The sequence below is a fragment of the Saccostrea echinata genome, unplaced genomic scaffold (assembly GCF_033153115.1).
Source record: "Saccostrea echinata isolate AGI-Se365-2 ecotype Australia unplaced genomic scaffold, CSIRO_AGI_Sech_v1 ptg000029l, whole genome shotgun sequence".
In the NCBI taxonomy this organism is placed as follows: domain Eukaryota; kingdom Metazoa; phylum Mollusca; class Bivalvia; order Ostreida; family Ostreidae; genus Saccostrea; species Saccostrea echinata.
In genome coordinates, this window is record NW_026889778.1 from 33,274,958 (window position 1) to 33,280,957 (window position 6,000).

The following is a 6,000-nucleotide window of genomic DNA, read 5'->3' on the forward strand; positions in this document are numbered from 1 at the left end:
AATTTTACGTACAAGACGATAGTCTTTTTTAGTTATTTGATAAGTATTTAGAAGTATAATTTAAGTTTATTCCCGCACAATATAATGTCCTTTTTACAGTTATTTGATTAGTTTTAAGAGGTAGGAAAAAATGTAGGAAAAAATGTATGCATTTTATGAAGGTTTTTTCTTCCTTTTTTTCTTTGTATTGTATTTGATTTCGGCTAAAGTATAGTCAGTTGAGTATTGTTGCTTTTAGATCAGCGATATAGCCCTTGAGCCTCTCTTAATAGGGTGCTTTATATATATATATATACATATATATATATATATATATATATATATATATATATATATATATATATATATATATATATATATATATATATATATATATATATATATATATATATATATATGCAAGTTTTCACTGCGACACACGCTCACATGATGGTGTGTACGGATGATTGTAAATTCTGCACGCTCATATAGGGAAAATAAATTCTAACTGCATTGAATTAGAGAATTTTGTTTTACTTCGATGTTTATAATTTTCATTTTCATATCCATAAACTATGTATGCTCGCATATTTCACATAGCATTAAATAGCGATTATCAAGATAAACGTACCCAAGCCACAAAACAATTAACGTGTCATCCACGCGTATGCATTAGACTAATACACACAACCTTTGGCTTGCATAATTACAATCAAGGTAAGTCATACATACACTTCGTATAATTATCGCGCTATTATCTGTTGATCATAGGAAAACACAGGTAACCCGAGCGTGACAGACAGGTGGGTGTTATCAATAGAGCATTCAGTTTACCTAACGGACTTGATCATCAGAGCGGAAAATTATCCTGACTTCGAGATAACGCATGTGATTTTAATGAATGGGTACACAAATTTACTTCGAGATAACCGGGGTATTCGACATTACCGTGTTCGACATAGAGGGGTTTATTTTAATCATTTATAAAGCAAATTTCGTCGGGACCGCGGCCTTACTTCGACATATCCCGGGTATTCGAGATATCCGTGTTCGAGATTTCGAAGTTTAGCTGTATATATATATGAAAAATATTCAAACACAGAGAACGAGTAAAACATAAGCGCTTTCATTTCTTCTTCATGATGTTTTACAAGCAAATATCACAATTGCACCTTAAACAGTATTTTTTCAAAGATGTAGGATAATTTTAGTGTATGTATTTCTTTTAAGTAAAATTCTGCCCCATAACTACGTTATGGATGCTATTACATCCAAGACTTTCACTCGAGTACGTCATTTCAAGTGTTTTTGGGGGAGGGTGCAAACTTGAATTTACACTACCTCAGGATGCTCCATATCAATATTACTAATCATGGCTTTGCTGTTCTTGAGCAGATGAATTTTAAAGTTTCTTCCCTATGTATTCCTATGTAAAACTCTGATCGCTCATATTGATCCCACCCTAAATTTGAACAAAATTAAATCTACCCTACTTGAGGATGCTTCTATATTAATATGACTAATCATGGTTTTGCTGTTCTTGAGCTGAAGTTTTTTTCAAGATGATTCTTATCTATTCTTATGTAAAACTTTGACCCTCTGTTGTGCCCCCCCCCAACCCGTGGGGGTCATAATTTGAACCAACTTGATTTTACAATACCTTATGTTGCTTCTGTATAAATATGACTAATAATCGCTAAGTTCTTCTTGAGACTTCATGATTTTTTAAGATATTTCCTATGTATCGTGTATGATCGTTCTTACAAGGGATATATATGTTTTCCTTTTACTCTGTCAGAGCTAATGATTGGACAACTCTGTCTGAGGATATATCAGACAGTACTTGAATTTTCTCTTATCTAGAGATATGGACTGGGTAAGATACTTAGTCTACTTGCACCATGCTTCTCCCCCAGCTTCCCATTGATAGATAAGAACCGGGTGTCTCAATCTTCTTCAGATTACTACACCCAGAACTTACATCAATATTCTCTAGGATACTTGCCACTGGCGCTTATAACTTTTAAACTTTTATTTTCCTCTTACCCATAGCTTTTTCATTGCTGATTCAACGGCCAACCTCTTCTCCTAACTTTTGAATGCCTGACTTTCGTAAGCTTTGCCTTATATACTCAGTACCCTAGCTATGGCTGGTCCATTCCAAGGGTTGTCAGGTCATTCCACTGTTTGAAATCTTCAATGCGTTCTACGCAAATGTTCCTCAACCATTACACCTATATATGCCTATGTAAAACTTTGACCCACTGTTGTGGCACCGCCCTACCCCCGGGGCTCATGATTTGAACAAAATTGAATTAATATTAATATGACTAATAATGGCTTAGCTGTTCTTAAGAAGGAAATTTTTAAAGATATTTCCTATATACAGCGTATTCCTACATCAATCTTTGGTCCCCTGTTGTGTTTGCGTCCAACCCCCCAGGGGTCATGATTTGAACAAACTTAAATCTACATGAGGATACTTCTCTATTAATATGACTAATAATGGCTTAGCTGCTCTTGAGAAGAAGATTTTAAAGATATTTCCTATATATTCCTATGGTAAACTTTGACCCCCTGTTGTGGCCCTGCCCTACCCCCGAGGGTCATGATTGGAGCAAACTTGAATCTATAGTACTTGAGGATACGTCTATAATAATATGACTAATCATGGCTTTGCTGTTCTTCGAGAAGAAGGTTTTGAAGACATTTCCTATATCGTCCTAATTAAAACTTTGCCCCCTCTTGTGGCCCCGTCCTACCCCTGGGGGTTATGATATGAGCAAACTTGAATCTAGAGCATGTAATGAAGCTTTCACCTAAGTTTCATCTTTTCTTGCCCAGTGGTTCTTGAGAAGAAGATTTTTAAAAAAGATGCTACCAAATTTTCACGAATTCGTAATCATTTCCCCTTGAAAGAGGGCGTGGCACTTCCTCTGAACAAACTTCAATCCCCTTCATCCAAGAATGCTTTGTGGCAAGTTTGGTTGAAACTGGCCCAGTGGTTCTTGACAGAAGAAGTCGAAAATGTGAAAAATTTACAGACGACGGGGGACGCCAGACAATCTTTGATAATTCTTCTTTTGATCCCTTAGCTTTTTAGCTCACTTGAGCCTTCGGCTCAGGTGAGCTAAAAAGCTAAGGGAACAAAAGAAGAAGCGACTTGCTAACTTATGCTGCATAGGGGTCTGTATAGCCCCAGCTGCCAAGCAAGGAAGGGGAGGAGTCACAGATATAGCCCCAGACGCTGATTGGTTAGGCTGTATAGCCCTCCTGTCAAGCAGACCCAAGAGGGGGAGGGATCACAGATATAGCCCCAGACGATGATTGGTTGGGCAGATATAGCCCCAGATGATGATTAGTAAGGGAGAGGAGAGTAAGATATTTTATGGAAAAATAGCCCCAGACGATGATTGGTTGGGCAGATATAGCCCCAGACGATGATTAGTAAGGGAGAGGAGAGTCAGATATTGTATGGAAAAAGGGAGGGTTTTTAATCATAATAGATATGGATACGTTAGACTGGCTTGCCTGCCTGATATGCGCGATTTTCGAACGATAGAGACAGGCAATACCAGTCGATGGATAAGTATAATCCAAGAGGAGGAGTCTATATTTACAAATATTTACTGTTAACAAAGAAAATGAGAATATTAAACTCTGAATATAGCGAAAGATTAAATGTCAAAGTGGTCTATAAATTGGTATTTTTCATATGACCTTTCTCCAACAACAGAAGAGAATTTACGTTATAATGATAGTATGAAGAAAATAAGTACATATTAAAACTACATGGTATGGTCGTATTCAAAATAAGATTTTCAAACATTCCACTTAGAAGGTTACATTCGTTTTAAATATCTAAAAACCTCTCGCATTTACGTTGAAAGTGTTCTTAAGTTTTAACAGTTATCGTGACCAATAACTCCTCTCCCGTTCTCTCTTTTTTTTCCTACTCTACATCACACTTTTTCCAGAGCTGTTTTGTCTGTCATGTGCAAACTAACTTCCTCCTCCCACTTTTTTTTTAGTAATACGAACTGTCATCATTTTATTCTTGGTAAATTATTCATATAGCATTATCATGTGAATGATCAAATAGAAGAAGAAAACATCATCTTGAGTTTACATAGTTACATTTTATTAATCTCGTCTTATATACAAAGGATGCAATTCATCTGACATTCTCTTCTGAAGTACTCTCTGTAGTTGTAGAAACTATCTGTCTCATTAATGTTTTTAAATATAACAACTGATTGAGATTTAAATGGATTCCTTCTACTGTTGCATTATGTCCTTTAAAACGTCGAATATCTATGGACATTTTTTGTTTTTTATCACAAATAAGCACAAAGATGTCCTCGCTCAGTGGAAATTTATTGCTGTAGGGACACGATAGTTGTACTGCTGTTGAATTTTCGCTCTTCCATTGATTGCAGTCACGGATTTCCAGTACCTTTGGTGTATTTCTTCCCCCTCGTTTCTCCTCCAGAATAACAGTGTTAACGGATAAGAGTGTCATCATTGCAATTATCGTACTATAAATGATCACTGCTCTGATTGGCCTCTTTCGAGGAACACTGTCAGACTGATTTAATTCCTTCTCACATTCCATAACCATCAAATTGCTTATCGCTGAACTAGATTCCATGTTCTTCATTCAAATCAATACAAGAATAAAACACGGTTTTTTGTATGTTCTCCTTTTATAGTTCAGAGATGTTAGCCCTCCTTTCTCATTGGTTATCCCTATTTATATACATACACTTTATATATATTTCTTTCATTGTCAGTTATAAATTTTTTTATACATGTTTTAAAAACTCCTAAAAAAATTCTCGAAATCTTTCATAGCTTAGTTCATACCATCTCCAATTTAGTTTAGACATTTACTATCACAAAGCTTTTCAAATATACTCTGTGTTCCTTTTCACCGTCGCGTTACTTAACATGCCGTTAAGGGTTCTTTTATACAAGATAACTATACTCATTCCATTTTCTATCAGTTCATTACTTTAAGATGTTTTATACAGGAACAGCCTGACTTATCATCCCCCCCCCCCCATCAGCTTAGAAATCCTTGTACAAGGAAATGTTATTTAAAAAAAGAAAAAAGGGTAATACACAATGGAAAAGTTTTCATACAGTAAGTATAATGAAAAATAAAAGAACTGAAATGATTAGTGCTATGGGTTTATTTAAAGTACAGGAGTAATTAGAAACTCGTTAGAAAGTATTTTACATAAAATACATGGAGTTAATAAGGATAAAACCATTAAAACCTAAATTGAAGTTTGGAAAACCACGAACTGAATTTAAAATTGTAATGATGAATTTGTTTTAAAAAAAGTCCCCGCATGGTATAAAACAGGAAAAAACAAGATCTAACTACTAATATTAATCATCGAGGACAACAGCCATTTAAAAGTAAGGGAATTTTTTTAAAAAACAGTTATGATTTTAAATTTAGTTCTATGTATTTTTCTTTAAGGTCCTCTTGTAAAATGCTTGATTTTTGAGATAAAAGTTTTATATCTTTTATATATCATTTTTTTAATCCTTGAATACTTTTCTTTGCTGTAAGTTTTCTGGTTAATGGTCTTGTTCTTTCTGGATGTATGTAAAAAAAATGAGAAGAAAGAAACGAAATGAAAAGATGGAGAACGTTTTATTTAAACACCCGTCATTTTTAAATAAAAAACGACGAGTAATCAGAATAAGTTATCATAAATATTTTGTTTTGTAGAAATAAAAAATAAAACAAAATAGTAAAGAATATCATACAAAGTAGTTTGATTATTAAAATAAATGAAGAGGGGCTGCAATTATTATCACGGATGTTGATGGCATCCTTAATTCATCAGGAAGACGACGAAGCAGCCGAAAGTTCTGATGAACAGCAGAAAGTAGGGAATGTCCTCGTTTTACATTGTTTTGTATATAAATTACTTCGGATGGAGGACGAACTTCATTGTCAGGTCCATTAACAAAAATGTTTATGTCACGGTGAACAAGACGTAG